The sequence below is a fragment of the Argiope bruennichi genome, chromosome X1 (genome assembly GCF_947563725.1).
Source record: "Argiope bruennichi chromosome X1, qqArgBrue1.1, whole genome shotgun sequence".
Lineage (NCBI taxonomy): Eukaryota > Metazoa > Arthropoda > Arachnida > Araneae > Araneidae > Argiope > Argiope bruennichi.
In genome coordinates this window covers 115,949,461-115,969,888 of record NC_079162.1, presented here as the reverse complement: position 1 = coordinate 115,969,888, position 20,428 = coordinate 115,949,461, and the positions used below count along the sequence as shown (strand labels likewise).

General features: G+C 28.4%; 1 protein-coding gene across 4 annotated transcripts in view; it reads right to left on the bottom strand.

Annotated features, from left to right (window-relative positions):
• LOC129958304 (solute carrier organic anion transporter family member 74D-like) overlaps nt 1-10,796 on the bottom strand; it is a 165,487-nt gene extending 154,691 nt beyond the window's left edge. For all 4 annotated transcript variants that reach the window (XM_056070692.1, XM_056070695.1, XM_056070694.1 and 1 more), the window contains exon 1: nt 10,471-10,796. The gene's annotated coding sequence lies outside the window, so the exon portion shown is untranslated. The remainder of the gene's footprint in view (nt 1-10,470) is intronic.
• Nucleotides 10,797-20,428: the final 9,632 nt, after the last annotated feature.

Genomic DNA, 20,428 nt, shown 5'->3' with positions numbered 1-20,428 from the left:
TTTTATCTACTTATTTCCCGGAAATAATACAGAAGAAATGTGTGTTGTATATTCGATAGGAATATGAGAAGAAAAAAGTTCAGATATGTTAGAAATTTGCTATTTTATATCTACGGTTACGATCTGTATTTTAAAATATCGCCTGTAAATTTTAAAAATTAAGCGCATGTACATTTCTCTGGCAGTGAATAGGTTAATGGGCAAGGAAAAAAATTCAACCATTTCGTTTTATGTATACATATTGCTATTGCTTTTTTTTTTTTTATCACAAAGTCAAATACCGCTACAATGTTATAGGTATATTCTAGATTAGCTTTTGTTTCTCCCAAAAATTAAAAAAGATGGCAACATGCTACGTTTTCTCAGGCATAGTTATGCCTAATAGAGCCCGTGGAAAAAATGAAAATATCTTTACTAAATTTGTTCACTCCGAGAGGTTTTTTTCCTTTGTCTGAAATGCATTCGCGAGGTTGATGAGTTACCGGAGGGGAAAGTAAATTATAAAAAGCTCTTAATAAGTGAAATAATAAAAGGTCATGAGCCCAGAGCTCCAGAAATGATAAGAACGTTTCCCTTTCCTCCACGGATGGCCTTGAAGAAGAAATACCACGCCAGGTCACAAATCTAATAAGGAGAAAGTAAAGAACTAAATAGAGACAACAACAACATCAACAAAAGAAAACGGTGATAAGTATTACGTTTTGAGGAAACAAAGGCGCATAATTCAATCGTTGTTGTGGTAGGACGCTACCGCTTTTCAACAACAAAACGCAAGTTCTTCATTGCTAGCACTCGGAAAACACCCTATCATTTTCTACTTGGAAAAGATAGGTTTTTCTTTCTTCATGTCCCCTTCCTCGCCAGTTTCCTGACATCCTACATTTCTAAATAAGTGAGACAACGGGATTTAAAAAAAAAAAAAAAGCCTTGCAGAATTCGTAAATTTTATTTATTTATTTTTTGATTTTTAATTTAAATTACTTTTCCGACGTTTCGATTTGCACGGAGTCAGTTTCCTTCATGGGTTATTTTTTGGGTTGCTTTTTTTTTTTTTTTTTTTGGTCAGGGTGAATTTTTTTCGGCTCTTTCCGTGTATAAGAAACTTGGCAGCGTTCAAAGTATTTTAATGTAAGTTCGGTATGAATTTATTTTCCCACACGGACAGACAGATTGTGGGTTGCACGTCTATATTACAACCCTTTCATAACGGTAATAACCGCCTCAACCTAATCTCCAGAATGTCAAAAAAGATTTGTCAATTGTGTTTTTGAAAAGTCACGGTGTTCTTCATGCAAATAAAGCTGTGTTAAGTCTGTGGGGAGTTTTTTTTTTTTTTTTTTTTTTCATAAGGGAGACCAAGGCGAACCAATTTAGAAAACACGAGTTTTTCTTTTTTTTACAAACACATATTTCGTTGCTTTTTTTTCATTATGTTATTTATATTTACCCATTTATTTTTCCCCGTAATGATACAGTCTTTATTGGATAATATCCATGAAGTATGCAACAACGAAAGTACTTTTATTATTCATGAATCAGTTGTACATCGATGACATCGCTTTTTACGACACAATGGAAATAATATTATTAATAAAGGACTCTAAAATATCTTCTTAACCTTCAATTCAAAAATTTAGTTTAGTTTAGTTAGATTAATGTCGCTTTTCGGAGCAAGCCTTATAATTTTCAGCCTTAGGTAAATGAAGAGGACGGCACCTAAGCCGGTACACCTTCCGTCCAAATTTCCACATTACAACTGCGGGGGCACATTTAATCACGGACAGTTTAAGGTGGGCTAGATCCGCAAATATAACAGATATCTCATTCAGGTTGTATCCCCCCCCGGGGGTGTACGCGCCTTCCGACTGATATCTGATGGAATTTAGTTTAGTTAGTTTAACGTCCCATTTCAAAGCTACACAAGAGCAGTTTCGGGATAAGTAATTTTGAATCGTGGTCATGAAAAAGATGGCACCTAAGTCGCCAATTCCTGCTTCATATCGGCAAGAGGACACTAAACCAGACCTATTTGATGCTAATCAAGGTCATTTGCATTGCAGATATTTCAGTGGGTTTCAAAATCGATACTTTGCGACAGCGGCTATTAATTATACTAAAATATAGCTATATGACCAGATATTTTTCGATACTGTGGGCTCTAATCGATTCAAGATTTGAGAATTCATCTGCGCTGAAAGTAAATTTAAACAGAAATTCTAAGTTTCGTCATATTCTAATATTCTCATGAAACTAAAAAATATTGTTTATCAGATATAAATATTGTAGCTACTTAAAATTTTTAACCGATTTTAATGTTAGAACGGGCTATTTTTAGCTAACAATATTATCTAAAAAAAAAAAAGTAAAAAAAAAAAAAATGGGGATGTAAGGCATGCGAGATAAAAAAAATCTAGGCACTGATTAAATAAATATCAATGACAAATGCGAGTAATAATTACATGTCATTGATATAAACCCCACGAACAAAAACTTCATCCTTTAATTAATACAGTCTTTTTAGTATATTTCAATAAATCATTTAATGATTTTTTATACAGTAATTTTGGAAACGAATTTTTACTTTATATTATATTATAAAATGTTCTTATTGATTTCGCATTTAATTAAGAGATGGACGTAGCACACTTATGTGAGTTTCGAGATGTGATTAAAATCGTAAAAGTGGGACTGACCATTTTAAAGTGAAAAAACTACTCAGTGGGACTATTATTATGGGGCTAATAATAATAATAAAAAAAATACCTGGTATGAAGCACAATCTACTACTGCAATTTTATCGAAGCTTAATCTACGAAGCTACAATTTTTAAAGTTCACAAATTTTATTTTGTCCTTATCGAATAGTTTTTATGAAGAAAAAAATAAGTAATGAAGCCTAAGTAAGAGATAGGCAAAATGCCAAACGGCAAAATGGGAGAAAAAAAAACAGATCCCCCCCCTTACCATGTATTTTAGTATTGAATCTGTAAATAACTTATTAATGGACATTTAATTCAGTTTTCTGAACATATTCCAAAACAAATATTTCTGGAATATGTCGAAAACTGACTGAACAAATTTTTAAAACGGAAAAAAAAAAAAAAAAAAAAAACATTAACATAATTGACTTGACGTTTCAAAGAAAGAAAAAAAAACCTAGTACCTTTAATCAAACATTAGAATCTGTAAGCAATCTGCGTGTATTCATCATTTATAAAGCTTCTTTCAATACGAAGCGTCCGTTCATTAAACTTTCATGAACACATCAACAAATTTCAGTTTGATTTTTTTCACAAACGGGTAAGATCATTAATGAGGGCTTTCATTTACTTGAATTTAACTCTAATGAGAATCTAGATTAAATGTCAATACTTCAAACAAAAAACGATTTCATTTTTCTTCTTCTTTTTTTATCACATAAATAGGTTTGTATATAAAGAAATGAAGGCGTATGTCAATTACCGATCTTCTGTAAACTGACAAGAGATACTAACTATCGCTAATTATTTGGTTTATATATACCAGACATTTTCTTTTAACCGGATAATATCATTTTCACTGAAATGACGCAGTATAGAAAGGGACTAATGAATTTAACTATTATTGACAGCTGGGAACTTTGAAAGACACCGTTCATCCATAACTGAGTTCCTCGACTGATAATACGATTCTGAATCATACGTCAAATGAATAACAGCATTTATGATCGTAAGTAATGAAAATAACGATTTTTCGTTCAGCTTTGCTAAGAGGAAAATATAAGCTTACTTTTTACCGTAATAAAAGAAGAGACACGAAAAAAATTTTTGTTTGTCATGCTTTTTTCAGTTAGATGTTAGTAATACAGTCCTTGTGAAAATAAAACATTCACTTAAAAAAAATTTTGATGTATTCGAGATAAACGTTATGGTTATGAATTTGAGCTAATCACAGCAAATAAATTCTTATTTATATATATATATATATATATATATATATATATATATATATATATATATATATATATATATATATATATATATATATATATAATTACATCTCTAAATCTAAATTAAATCCTAATTAATTTCCTAATTTTTTATCTTAATTTAACTCGTATTAACTTCATTCTAAAATGTTCTCTTATTTCCTGATCCCATTCCACCTTTTTTATTTTATGAATGCTGCACATCTCTGTAAAATTGCTGAAATCGGCAAGTTCCCACGCTCCAAGTGAAGGGATAAAAATCTATCAACCTAAACAAATTCTTTTAAAAAATACCTATTTTACCCTTACCTAAATAGACACGTGTAAAGAAATCCCTAACAGAATCTCATGGCATATATATATAATCACCAGGAAAAATATTTCTGTTGCTATTTTCTGTTTTCGTTTTTGTGTTGTGATGTAGATTGACGTATCTCGTGGCTTTTTGATTGTACATAAATTATGCCTCCCGGGATGGAATAAAGCGAAGTTTAAAAATTCAAGTGCCTCCTCTCTCTTCGGTCACTACTCTGCTTCAAAAAATTGTATTTTACATTATATATATATATATATATATATATATATATATATATATATATATATATATATATATAAAGCGCTAACGTATGTGATAGAAAAATCGCTGTCATTTCTTATTGTCGAATGACAACAGTTAAATGCAAACAAACCGTCATACGAACGTTTCAGATTCTTCGTTAAACGTTTTTACAGTTGCATTTAATTCAAGCATCTCTTAGCTAATTAATGCCGCTGCAAAATATTATTATGAATTATACGGAGAGAATAACATGTTTCATCATGTCACCAAAAACCGCATTCAGTCAGAGGGACAAAAGTATAAAATAAATTAAAATTATAGAAATAGGTACCAAAGAAAGTTTAATTAAGCTTTAAAATTGGCTTAACCGATCCTAGATCAATAATCGATGCTATTTGCCTGTAAAAATGGATATTCGAATCTTCCAAAACTATTTTTTTTAACAAAACTAGTTTTTGCATTATACTAAAAGTCAAAAAATTATCTTTGTAATGATATCAATTTTACCTGCATATAATTTTTTAAATATAATTTGGTACACAGCCTGTTTTTAATGTTATGACGAAATTCAAACTCATCCATCGAGTGCGTGCTTTTGCTAATGTTAGAATTAATATTTCAAAAATTGCTTTTTTTTTTGGGGGGGGGGTGGATTTTACTCCGAAATAAGATTTTCACTTCTATTTTTATTTCGTTGCATATTCACTTTCTAATTTGCACTATAGTAATCTATAGTAGATTGATTCCATTACAATAATGTCTTTCAGTCATATTAGTCAGGTAAAAATTAAAAAAGATGCATTTCATAAAATTCCTTTAACAGCCTAACAAATCACTAATCTAGGCGATCAAGCTGGTCGCCAAAGGCAGCTATTTTTGATGTAATTCTATATAAGGAAAATCAAAACACACATACTACTTCGTGCTGGAAAAAAAATGTTATTTTTGCAAATAAAATTTAAATTACCCTTGAAAAATTGATTTAAGATCATAGGAAAATAGAATGACAATGAAACTGATACCACTATAAAGTTAAATTTTAAAATTTTGAGATGGTTAAAAAAATATTTTTTGAAGTGATTTCTTTCGAAATTATGGTGTACAAAGGAAAAATCTTTAAACCCTTCCATCACCACCTTTTGGGGTGCGTAGAAACTTTTCAACCCTTCCAGGCGCTAAAAAAACAAGTGTATCAAATTTCATTTGAATCCATCAAGGAATGTGGAATTGCATAAGGCTCAAGCCGACAAACTAATATTCAGTTTTAGATACATAGATCCATAGATGGCGTTTTAATCGTTTCTTTCTAAAATAATTTCATCCGATATTCAGAATTGGAGTTATAAATAAATAAAAGATTATTTTCTTGATTCTAAAATTCATAAATCTAGCACCAAACATCAAATACCATTTCGGGTTAGGCTACAAACCGAAACAGCCATGACATTTCGCCATAGAATGTTATAGCTATTTTCTTAATTCGAAATTTCATAAATTTGGCAAGGAGTAGCCATGACATTTCGAAATAGAATGTTATCTCTATTTTCTTAATTAGAAAATTCATAAATTTGGCACTGAGCAGCCATGACAGTTCACCAGAGAATGTTATGGCTATTTTCTTAATTCGAAAATTCATAAATTTGGCACTGAACATCAAATACCATTTTGGGTTAGGCTACTAACTGAAACAGTCTGACATTTCGTCATAGAATGCCATAACTATTTTCTTAATTCGAAATTCCTAAATTTGTCACTGTATAGCCATGACATTTCGCCACAGAATGTTATCATTATTTTCTTAATTCAAAAATTCATAACTTTGGCGCTATCAAATACCACTTCGGGTTAGGCTACTAACCGAAACAGCTATGACATTTCGCCATAGAATGTTATGGCTAATAGAGATTGAAGTCTTTCCTTAAAATTTCATAACACAGCTTGGACAATATTGGCTCTTGTGTTTTAAAAGGATAACCAACCAATCAATAATTTAAAATTTCAGATAAATTACTGATATTGTTTTCGAGGAATGTCAATAAAAAGTTGATAGCAATATTAAATTCTCCCTTATCATAGAGTTTATTTCTCACATAGATGCTTTCTAACAATGTATCACAAATAATTAATCTGTGCCTCCTAAGACATTATTTATTAGAAAGGCACTAAAATATGCAAGATTATCTTATAATAAATAATATAAATGTATCACACATAATTAATCTGTGCCTCCTAAGACAATATTTATTAGAAGGGCACTAAAATATGCAAGATTATCTTATAATAAATAATATAAATGTATCACAAATAATTAATCTGCGTCTCATAAGACAATATTTATTAGAAGGGCTCTAAAATATGCAAGATTATCTTATAATAAATAATATAAATGTATCACAAATAATTAATACGCGGCTCATAAGACAATATTTATTAGAAGGGTTCTAAAATATGCAAGATTATTTTATAATAAGTAATATAAAATGAATTGTACTTCCAGCAGTAGAATGTAAAAAAATCAAAGCTAAATGTTTTCTTCAAATCAATATAATATCAATACGAGCGTGGTTTAATTAGAAATAATCCGAATCAAAATATTTTCTTTAATAGGAATAATCTTAAAATAAAATCGAATTAAAAATTATCATACATCTTCTATAAGATTGTAAGTTGATATATTTATTTATTTCATCGAAAAATTTAGCAAACTTTTACAGAAAGTTCTTGCTTAGCTCAAGCAATTCTTAAATTATATTACTGAATTACCTGACAAAAAACTGTTAAATAGCTTGCCGTCCTATTTTAAATTTTGTACTATGAAACCATTAATTCTATCACATTGTGGTGATATGCGTAATATCATTGCTCCGATGTATAAACGAAATGATATTTGTCAAACATCGTCATTCCATATGATATAACAAAGTCATAGATAATGGCATTGAGAAAAGATGCCATGGCACTATCATGTTATTTAATAAATCAGAATAATTCAAATGCGTACAATTTTGTAGTTGTATAATACGGGGGGAAATTGTACACATTTGAGATAAATATGGTTTTTAAACACAATAAAATAGGAGGAAATTACATAATTGGGTGCAAACACTAAATTACTTAACGTATTATGCATAACAAGGATATTAGTACAAGAAAAAGGAATGATATGATTTGAAGCGCTTTGAAAATAAATAAAAGCATATAATGAATTAATAAAGGCATAAAATAATAGTATATTGACAAAATATAAACAATATTTCAAGGATTATTTTTTATTTATATTTGAAGAAGCACAGTTAAAATATCTTAATAAATAAATCGAACCAGATATTTAAAAGGAATATTAGGACAAATTATCTAATTAAAAATAAAGAACGGACACATATTACACGGATCGAGTAATAATTTAAACAAGTTTCTGATTTATCGGTTGATTTTAATTCAAGAACTGTCAAAACCATTTATAAGTATTAATTAAAAGGATTTAAAGCATTAATTTTTATAAAAAATTAGTATCAATTTCAAAACAAACTGCTTTTAGAACATTAATTTATATAAAATAATATAAGACTAATGAGAGAAAAACTAATTATTGAACAGTAATTCGCAAAGATTCTCTTAAAATTCTTTTTCTTTTAAGTAAAATTAAAATTATGCCTAATATTCATTTTTAAAACGTGTATATCTTGAATGATATTTAGAAATTAATTCAAGAAAATTAATTAAACATCATCGCTTGTATATCTTTATTGTAGTATCATAAAATCGAAACGCTGTTTATGCTATATTATTAAAAAAATCAAAAAACTGTCTTCAACTTTATTGAATAAATGTAATGCTGTTAAAAGTCACAAATTTATTGCTCCATTAAATAAACAAAGATTATCAAAGATTATATACAACGCAGTTAAATAATAATTTTATACACTTTGCTTAGTGACATTGTATAGTTTCATTGGAAAAATTGTTATACTCAAGAAAAATTTACTTTGCTAAGTTATTAACAGATTAAATTAGACATAAAAATGGAAAATAATTGCTCTTCCATTCAGTGCCAAATCAATTATCGTTTATAAAATTTAGATAGTTTAATACAAGTATTCATATAAAAAGAATAAAATGTCATTTGAACAACATTCTAAAACAGTAGGATAAGACTAAGTCAAAACATGACAGCGAAATGAAAAATTATTCACTAAAGATAATTCTGAAGCATGTTAAGAACACATTGTTAAAAACACACATAAATTAACAATTCAATAAACAACATAAAATAATATTGCTCCATTTCTGGTAATTCACTTTTTGAAAAATTGTGTGAAAATAAGACTTTTATCAACTTTAAAAAATAGTTCCATTTTATGAAAAAGACTAGAATTATATTTTTAAATTTTTATTTTTGTTAGCTGTACTAATTTTATTTGATTTAACTAATTCTAAGTGCGTGTCATTCAAAACTAGACCTATATTATTATAGGTCGACTATATTTATTATACTATTATTATATATATCGACTTACAAAAATAAGTTTATATTATTTAATGAATTTATTTTTGTTTCGGCGGGATAAAATCTTCAGAACAAATTAAATTTCAATTTATCTTCTCCAATTAAATTTTTTTCAGCCCAAAGATAATCTGCATTTTTTTTTCTATTAAAAATACTTTTTTTTTTATCTAAATCATCGACAAATTCAAAATGAAATAACTGATAGAAAAGAGAAATAATTTTTTCAAGTATTTAAACTTAGCACTGGTATTTTTTAGTTTTTCAAAATTTATTTGAACAATAGCTATTTCTAATACATGCTGAGAAAGTATTCTTTTTTCCCCCCTAAATCACGATATTCCTGCATTTTAAATTCATTTTTATTCACTGTTTCTTATAAACTAGAATATTAATAATTTATCTAAACTCGTCTGTATCATCTAAAATTTTTTGTCTGCTTTTATATTTTTAAGAAAAATTTAAATCCCGAAATAAAACAATTCAATTCATCAAAAACTGAAACAGAACTTTGGAAGAGTTAAAAATACTTCTTTAAAAATTCGATTCAAAACTTTTTGGAAGAAACTTTTGACTTATCTGTCATCATCTTTAACCTTTTCTTGACTATGTTCAAAGAAAATATATCTTTCTAACTGTTCTCTAATACGCAGTAAAAATTCTTTTTAACATCTAATTCTTCATTAATTTTTACCTTTTCGATTACTGATTTTTTTGTTGCTATTTCTTATTAATAAATATTCTATACTTTGATATTTTCATGACCTTTTAAGTTGTTATTCATCACAATCTATTTCTTTTTTATTTTCTTGTATATGAAAATTAGAGAAATTACTCTAATCGTCTTTTTTTTGTCCGAGTCTAAAAATTTTTTGACTTTTTTAACATAATTAAAAATATTTAACGCGTCAAGCGTCTTCGCTTATGCAATAAATTTATTCTTACCTTTTCGGATAATGAAAACTCTTTTTCTAATTTTCATCAAAAAATATTCTTAAGTTTCCGAAACCTATTTTTAAACTTTCTATTTATCAAAATTAATTATTATTTTTTTTTATTTATCTTAATTTATTTTTCCAAAGTCTTTACTTTCTCAATATTATCATGACATAAACTAAACATAAAACTTGAATCGCGTGAAATAATTTTTTTGACAAAAAGTTTTAATTTTCCTCCTCATATCGGACCCTACCAAAACTCTACGAAACTTTTCACCTTATTAACCTAGTCTGTCAAAAGGAAAAAAAGAAAATTCTAACATCTTAACCCTTTCCCGCCAAAAGCAAAAATAAATTCGTACTTCCAAAAGAGCGCAAAACGATACAGTATAAACATCTCCTCCCTCTACTTAGAGCACTGTTTACATCCTCCGTTAGTGTGTATAGATAATTGACCGACGTATTGTCCGATGCGCGTACGATTATCGTAAACAGCAACTTACCGGAACGTCACATTGAAGGCAGAAAAAATCCTTTGCAGGCAAAGTTTTGGTTTCGCGGAGGCAGTGTGAGGTTCGCGGTCTTGGAGTAAACTAAATGACGAGCGCTCCTCGTGTAAGTAAAAATAAGAACAGCAAGCTTCTCTCTGGACACGCCTACGTCTTGGAGCAAAACGTTATTTTGCCGACCTTGCCTTTCAGAGGAAAGAAAATTTCAAAACTAGTTTCGCGGGAACCGTTTCTTGTTGCTTCTTTTTTGGCAGGATAAATAGACACCGCGTTCCGTAACCCGCGATAGACTCGGACATCGCGGCAAGTGAGACCGGCACAGCGAAGTAGCGGTAGCAGGGTTGCTTCGGAATCGCGCCAACCAACACTCGCCAAGTTGGAGCGATTACACAGTGGCGCAGCAGTGGCTTTCTTAAGGCTAAAAACTTAAAAAAAGGCGGGTTAAAGTTCTGAAATTTATCACCGAAAGCGTTCCACTTATAAAAAGAAAATTTATTTGCGGTTAATTGACAGATGATGGCAATTTGTTGGTATTTTTAAGCAGGGGCGTGAATTGTTAGCTATTCTTTCAAAATTGATGGGGGGGAGGTGTATCTGTCATTAGTGGGGGACTGAGAGTATATGAATTGTTCATAGAGTGAAAAAAAGTAGCGAGAATTGTGGCTTTGAGAATGTCAAATCGTAAACTCGAAAGGGGCGGTTTGTGGTTCTTAAACTTGCCACTGACCACAATGCATTTTTAAAGAGAAAGTTTATTAGTGGTTAATAAATTATCAATATTGGTAGTTTTTTAGTATTTTGAAATAAGAAGGTACAAAAATTAACACGCATAAATTGTTTGTATAATGAAAGTAGTGAAAGCACTGACTTTGAGAATGACACGTTGTAAACTCGAAAGTGATGAGTGATTTTTCTTAAATTTGCCAAGGATCTTTTTATACTTTTCACGAAAAAATTATTAATAGTTAATAATATATAACTAACAATGTTTTTTTTTTCCATTTTGAAGCAAATATATGAAATCCAATCAAGTTTTTCCAAAACAGATCTATGGACAAACTGTCTATCTTTAAGTTGTAAAAAAAAAATGATTATGCTTAAATTGGATGTAAAATGAATAAAGAAGCGAAATAATAAAGAATGAATAAACAGCGAAAATAGAGACTTTGATGTTGCAAACACTGAGTTCGAAAGGGGCGGGGTTTATACTTCTTATATTTACTACATTTCATTTTTAAAAAGCAGCTTTGTTGAATGTTAACAAATGCCCCAACGTAAGGCGCAAAACTTTAAGTAGTTTCAAAATTGCTAAATTCCTAAAAAATATTATTTCAAAAGAGTTACTTGCTATTTTTAAAGTTAACTTATAGTAATTTATTTACGCTGTGAAACAGCAGCGTAGTATTATAAAACCCGTTTTTATATGCCTTTATCGTCTATATATTTGCTTTATATACATTTTTTTCAAAAACTTTAAGAAAATCTAATAACCATTTTAAAAATAGGTAACTTAATTTAAGAAATTTTAGATACAAGAAGACACTTTATATGAAATAAATGAAAGAATAAAAGCGCGAATTTAAAAAAATATTCTAATTTTTTTTAAACTTTTTTCAACCTTTTAAAAAAATATTCAATCTGAAATGTAAGACCATATATAGTGTGATAAAATAGAAAGCGATTACATGTTTAAATTAACGAGAAAAGAAAGAACCTTGGTAATTAAAGAATAGTAATTCACCAAAGGGAAAGTTTTTATAATTTGTGTGTAACTTTTTAATGTGCTTTAGTTTAAATTAAAAAAAAAATGTTTTCACAATAAAAATTTACATACGCTATTACCAAATGCTGCTTCCATGATATAGAAATGTGGTTAAAAAAACGCAATATTTCTCCACTTTTAGATCAGCGAATTCTGGAATATTCTTAGGGGAGAAAGTTGCTTCCAATAATCAATCCCCCGGAGGCTCAAGAGGGCGTAATGCCGTAAAGCAGCATTTACGCTCCCTAAATGTACTCGGGAATCCCCGCTATCGTACTTGAATAGCAAGTTAGAGATGCTTCTGTTAAAGTAGGAATTCCTAAGCTGCGCGTCGTAGTCCCATGTGGGGACGTACAACCCACGGACGCGAAAACTCTTGCGCGGCTTTCTTCTTTATTATCTTTTTGGGTAAAAGTAAGAAAAATAGGAAAAAAATGTCCAAATAATTGAAATAGTTCTATATTTTATTATGAGAATTAGAAATGTTTATAAAATTAAAAGAATACTGAAAAACATTTTATTTGGAAATCTACTAAAAAAATGAATTTTTTTTTTCCTTTGAACTAGAAACATTTTCAGAAATAACAATGAAAATGAATAAAATCTCAAATTTCGAGAAAATGAGACATCTCTCACTTAATAAATGTTTTTATGGGTTTCAACGATTTTTTTTCCCTCCAAAATAAAGAATTTTAAATAAATTTCTTTGACAGCTTTTCAACAGTAATGTTCAGATGAATAAAGAGTATACTCCATTTAACTTTTTTATTTTATGTTGTTTGAGTTAAGTAATATATTTCTGAAAAGGTTACTTTGTCTAAATTCTTATACGATCTCCTGGTTCATCTATTCATATACAATATAATATTCTTATTATACAAGCATTTTAAACAAAATAAGTTACATACTTCAATGACTAAGACTCAACGAGCAGTAAAACAGTATGAAAAATAGTTTTTCTACCAGATCCCTCTTTTGGTAAATTTATCAGATAAAATTGGGAATGACTCACAAAGAGAGTGAATTCTAATCTTTGGTTTAAGTACTGGCTTGTTATCTTCGTGAAAATGTTACTTTTTTACAAGACATGAAATATTTATTCATTCCAAAGTTTTTCTTTGTGTCTTTAAAGAAAAAGGAATAAAAAATAATTGATAATACAATTATCCATACTTAATAAAATATTCTTGTCACACAAACATTTTAACAAACAAAGTGACTAATGACTTCTATGACTACGACTCAGCGAGCAGTAAAACAGTATGAAAAATAGTTTTTTTACCAGATCGCTATTTCAGTCCATTTATCAGATAAAATTGGGAATTACTAACTAAGAGGATGAGTTCTAATCGTTGGTTTCAGTACAGACTTGTTAGTTCATGAAAATGTTACTTTTTTACTTTACATGAAACATTTATTCACGCTACAGTTTTTCTTTCTGTCTTTAAAGAAGAAGGCAATAAAAATGAACATAAACAATTAGACAGCTCAGTAAAAGTATCTGTATTTCACTTGCAGAGTCAATGTCTGCTTAAATATCACTTTAAGGAATCAAAAATGTCAAACTACATACAAAAATTAAAATTATCCTGGTGCTTTTGTAAGCTTAAGATTGTGTAAGATTGTAAAATTAAAATACAAAAAGTCGATTTCCAGTGTAGTGGCAGATGTAATGATGCACAATTAATTGCATTTCCCTGAATTACCACCTGTCATATTTTAAAAAGTGTTCAAAGTAGATGAGTGGAAAAATGGTAGTTAAGTTATAAGAGCATTCTGTATGACTCAGACATAGAACGATTTATCCTCTTTGGATTCTCAGTAGCAATATTTGACATGCCATGAAAAAAATTAAAGAAGCGTTGTTCAACTTTTTACAACTCTTTTCTATTATTAGAACTGTTCTCAACTTCTTCAACAATTGTAACAGGATCTTTCATGTCATGTGAAGATTCTCTTTTGTGCGCAAAGTATTGTGATTTTATTCACAAGGACGTTGCGAGTCCAGGACTATAATTTTGTGCAAAGCATAATGGTAGAGATATAATACAACTTTGGTTCATTTTAAATTTTTGCCACTGTTTAACAACAACAAGAAAAATAGTCATAGACCTTTTCATTCGCTATCAGAAACTTTATAAATCGAGCGATAAAGATGTGCACAATAATCTTTTCACATTTTTTCACCGAATATTTTATTGCAACTTATGCATTATTAGTTTCCTGAAATTTTTTTAAATAAATATATTTATCACCTATTATGTAATTTATACATAAGTTATAAATAAGTAATTTATACATAAGTTAAGTACTTTTTTGCCACAATATTTCGGATTATGATTTTTCATTTTAACTCTTAAAAGATTCTTTTAATTTCAAACTCAAAAGAAACCAAACTTATTTTGGAACTTAATAAAGAAATAATCTTGAAATTATTTACTGAATGATTTTAAGCAATTTACAAAGAATATTGGATTCTCCAATTTATTTCGTTGTTGAAATCCGAATTACCTAAGTCTCGCTGCTTGGAAAATTATCAGATCTGAAAATTAAAGAAAATTGCAAGTTTAATATCCTATTAAATCATATCAACAGTAGGAGAACTTGGATTTGTATCGCGATTGAAATATTGAAGGTTTATTCTCAATTTTTAATTTGTTATTTTAAATCAAACTGAAATTTAATACTACTCGAATTAATTGTTTTTTTGAGATTATCATCTAAGAAGATTAAGGTTTTAAATTTTGTTCAAAATTTAAAAGCCACATTTTTCCCCGCACAATTAAAATCTCAAAGATTATTTCTCTTCTTTTTCCCCCATATTATTATGTATCTGATATTTTGTTTCTTTCAATGAAAGAAAGGCTCTTGAACGTTGCAGAGAAATTGATTCTATACTTCGAGATGATTATTTTAATTTTTAATTAATTAATTTATTTTTTTGGCAAAAAAAGTCATTAACTTTAGATGAGGGAATTGAAAAATAAAAGAAGACAATATTAAAGAAATATAATGCTCGATATAAATAGATTAATCGTTTGGTAAAAATTTTCTATATTCGATAATTAGAATTTATTGATTATTTTGCATACGAGCACTATCTAGAGGTTCCCAATACGTAATATTCTTGATATATCCATGGGAATGGAAAAGTAATGTTGATAATAGCGGAAAGCGCAAAACATAACAATTAAAATAAAAGAAAAAGTTATAGATTTTTTTTTTACCTAAATTCATATGAAAAGTGTAAATTATACAAATCCGAGGGAATAAAAAAGAAATAAGAGAACGTAGTGTTAAAACAATAAATTATTTAATGCATTTCACGAACGCACAATTTGTGAAAAGAAAATTTCGTTTTATGCATTTATTAATAAAAAAAATATCGTAGAAACCTTGACGCAGATCCAAATTTCAGATTATATCTTTATTTTTTCATTGAATCCGATTTTATAAACATCGGCTTCATGGAACAAGCTCATGGATGGATTGCATTGAAGCTCTCTTCCACATAAATACAAGGGACCGCGGTCACCTGGTGGTAAGGTCATGGCCTCGAACCGGCGGGCTTCAAGCGCGAGACTCAATTCCACTGAAGAATCGTCGTGTAAGCGGGTCTGGTGCACGCTATATCCGTCGGGCCAAACGTCCTCCCGCTGGTGTGGTGCGGAAGCCTGGAGAGGGGCGGGGGGTACTAGCACAGGTGCCGCCCTCGTCGTCTGACCGCGGTTCAAAATTACGAGATCCGTCCCAAAATAGTCCCCGTATTGCTTTAAAACGGGACGTTTATATAACTAAATAAAGTTAAAATCCATTTGAATAATTGATTATAAAAATGAATAGTTAATCTCATTTAAGTTGAGATTATTTCAATCCTGTTACCGTCTGTTTTGATTTTGAATTAATACTAATATAAGAAATGAAACAAAATGTAAAATTAAAAGTTATTCTGACAAATGATATTAATTCAAATCGTTACGCTCTTAAACTAATTCAAACCTTTAACATTATAAATATAATTTTTTGGTATGGGGAAGGATTGTTGAGGAATATGACAATAGGGGGGTGGGGTTCAAAAATAAAATGAAAAGATTAATAAAATCGTACGGGAGAAAAAAAAAGGTTGAGAACCACTGTTTTAAACCATCAAAAAATATTAAAAAATTCCTCCCAATTAATTCTTATGGGGAAAATTGAATCTTTCAAGAATCCAAAAAAAAAAAAAAAATTTCAATGATTTCATAATAGTTTATATAACAAGTAGTACAGACATTGCTAGAATAACATCAATAAATCGTTTCAATCAGCTGTAGATTCATCGGACGTCAATCATTTACTATTTACAAATTTACTAAAAATACTTGATGAAACTTCAAGCAATATTTTTTTATTTCATTTATAAAAATGTATATCACAGGCATCCTCTTTATGCAAATTATCTGCATAAAGAAGAAGTTTTAGTTTTCTAGAAATACACACTCTTAAATTTGTGCAAACACACTTTCAGACACATAAATTGTAATCGTCTTTTGCATAAAAAGACTAGCACTTCGTTTATGAGTTTTCTATTTATAAACCACTAAAAGATAAAATCCATTTATAATATGCAATGAAATACACAGTGGATTACAAAGTAGGTACGTATATTAAAAATGGGCATAATACACAAGAAGATATAAGTGGATACAAAGTGAAATAGCAAAATCTTTAGGGATTGGCAAACAAAAATTTAAAAATATTCAACGAAGAAGTAAAAATAAATTTCCACGAGGAAGATTTTTTACTATACAAACTGAAATAAGCAACATGCGCAAAAGCAAACCCTAACGTATTTTATGACGCAAAAGAATTATAGGCTCCTGAGGGAAAAGTAATTCAAGAAAATTTAAATATTTTCCCCTAAATGAGAAGAAAATATGCAAAATTGCTGAAATTTGTTGCGAAAAGGAGACTTTTTCTTCTGTACATATTTACATAATTGCTATTACTTTCCAATGTAATAACAATGTAGACAAAAAAAAAACTTTTTGAGAAACATAGGAGATTAAATTTCATCAGAAAAAAACTTAAAAGGAAAGAAATGATATTACTTTTCTGTAGCTTTTTTTATTAAACATTTTTTTTGTAATTCATTTTTGCATATATCTACTAATGTAAAATCTAAAAGACATTTATTGTAATTTTGTTTCAGATTTTGTTGCCTGAATAAGAAAAAGTCAGCTTTATTTCAGTTTTGAGAATTAATTTGATGTATGAAAAGGAGAGAAAGCTACTGATTTATAAAACTGAAATACATGTGAATTATACTATTACAATATTCGAAAAATTGATTTATTATGTTAATTTTATTTGCTTTCTAAAAGGAAATAAAAATGCAATCAATTATGATAGATTATTATTAATGGTTGCAAAATATAGCAAGGCCAGCTGAATCCTTAATAGAGCAAGATAGAACACAATCTGAATCTATTACAGATTATTTATTTAATGTACTAATGGTAATGGTATTATCTATATGAAACGCATTTGTATTTTCATTATCAATCAAAACATCCGAATCAATCAAAACATCCGAAATAAATCATTAAGTATATGAAAGCTAAATCAACAAATCATTCTCAATATAGCAGAAATATAACTTAAAAAAATGGCTGAAATTTTAAACTTTAAATAAACTTATTGTTATTTATCTTCGACCTTTAGGTTTCTGTTTAAGGCCATATCCATTCATTCTAAATATAAAATTCAGTTTCACTGATATAATTTTTATAACAATTTTTATATTGCAGTAAAACAAGTGAAATAATGAAAAGAATAATGAAATTTCACAAAAATCCAAAAGGAAAAAAGAAAAAAAAGATTAGGACTGCAATTTTGGTTTAAATATTTTATTATAATTGAACTATTTCCGTTATTTATTATTTATTTCTTAATTTTTTTATTAATTTTTAATTTCGAGTTTAGTCGAAAAATTTCAGTGAAAATCGAGTAATAGTTTTTTTTTTTCGTCCGAAAAAAAAAGTCACTCCAAGAAGAATTTATTAAGATCTGCATTAATTACCAAATACTTGTCACTTCATTATTGCTATTAGTACAATTTAACCATTCAAACATTGTTAGGAAGAGTATGTTGTATCATTTAAAATTGAAGGATCTGAACAAATTAACTTGCTGCATTAATACATTCGTGAACTGATTTAAAAACTTTATCAGAAGTTATATAATTCTATCATAAATTAATAATTTATGCTCTAACTCTTTAGACCATTACAATTCGCAATTTTTAATATTTTGAAGTAAATTTCAATGTGCAGGAATCTGACACTTCAATTAGAAAAGAAAAAAAAATTCAACTTAATTTAAAATTATTTTTATGTCATTTGTAAAATTGAATGAATAAATTGATTTTTTACATTATTAATCAAAATACATTTTTCATAATTAATTTGTATTTTCAAATTTTTTAATTAATTGTCAGTTAGTTTTTAAACTGGTATTCATTTGTTGATAAGTTTCAGATTAATTTTTTTTTTTTCTAATTTCTTCTTTTTTGAGCATACGTTGCTACATAATTTTTACTCGCGGCTTTATGATGTAGCTTTTGTGAGCTGCTTCATTAAGTTTCTTATTCTAGAAAATAAATAAATATTAAACACCAATCTGACATTCACGTGTTTGAAAAAAAAAAATTCTTCGCTCCGAAAAGAAAAATCCGAAGCACGTGTACAAAGCAAATACAAAAGAAAAGAAAGCTGTCTCTAATTAAAAATGACAGAACAAAAAAATATAATCTTGGAAAAATGACTCTGCTCTTAGTTTTCACAGAAGATTTTATTTGTCTTAATTAAAAACCATTTACGCTTATTATATTTCAACTCTCTTCACCGGGTTTATGAAGTCACAGAAATAAAGCGAAATAAATTAGAAATATGAGCGCCATTTTTTATTTTTATCTCTGGATCATTTAATAGCGCATTATTTTGATTTTTTAATAAAACTTTTGATGTAATGAACCGAAATGAATGAACAAATTGTATTTTTTTTTCATTTAAATAGATTTTTTTTAACATTTTAAAGATTTACGTTTCTTGGGAGTTATGAACTCATCAAATATTGTATTTTAAAAATAACATTCCATTTTCTCTTTTCTTGAGCTATTTGAGGTGGTTGATTTAAGTTAACTATGCTGCTGATACATCAAAAAATTTTATAAGTACCTTCTGTAAATTAATGAAACATCTCTAGGTAAGTTTTTCTTTCTTAAATTCTTAATCCCAAATGGGATAATGCATCTTAACATCAGTGTCATCTTAACCTTGATTCTTCAATAGTTTTAAAGGGGAAAATGCCCAAAGGAAATGGATTTAAAATATTACCCTAAAAATCGCTAAATAGCTACTTAAGATTGAATTTCTTTTCGTATTTTATGATGGATTTTCGCATTTATTTTTCATTTGATGGTTCGCCAAAATTTTTCTCCAGAAAATGGAGTTGAGAATTGATTTTGCTTCTTTATTTAGTTTAATTTGTAAAAGGTTTCTAAAGGGGGGAAAATGCAGGAAATCTTGATAAGAATTTGAGTTCTAAGATGTTGCTATGCCATACTGAATTAAAATATCTTTGTATAGGTATTAGTCAAATAATAATTTTAAAGAAATTTTAATTAACCAATTCTATAAAAATTACATTCTTTAAGTAAACATGGATTCCTCGCATGCAAGCAAGGAAACCGCACACAGACTGAAGAAAAACTCCGGAAATACTCTGCTTTCGGTGTCAAGGGTTGCCAGAATGTTCGCTTAAAGCAGAGATCTGTCATCCCACCGGGTAATGCATTCCAGTTCTGGAGCTATACTTGGTTTATTAACATAATGATATAATTTTACGAACTAGTTATTAATAATATAATTTTATTATAACTTCTATATTAATCTGACAATATTACGATTTTTTAAAGGCGAGTTTTCGTTGCGTTAACTATATATTTGGGAGATTATGCAACGAAACAGTAAGTGAATATAATAATTCCCTAAACTAATTTGCTATTAATTAGTTTAGGGAATAAATTAATAGATAAACAACAGGTTCTTTGTCCTAATTTTAGTCTGATATTGCAGATTTATCATTATGTTCATTTTATTTTAATTCTAATTTTTTCGATAAATGTTACCAGGCAAAAATATTTTCAGT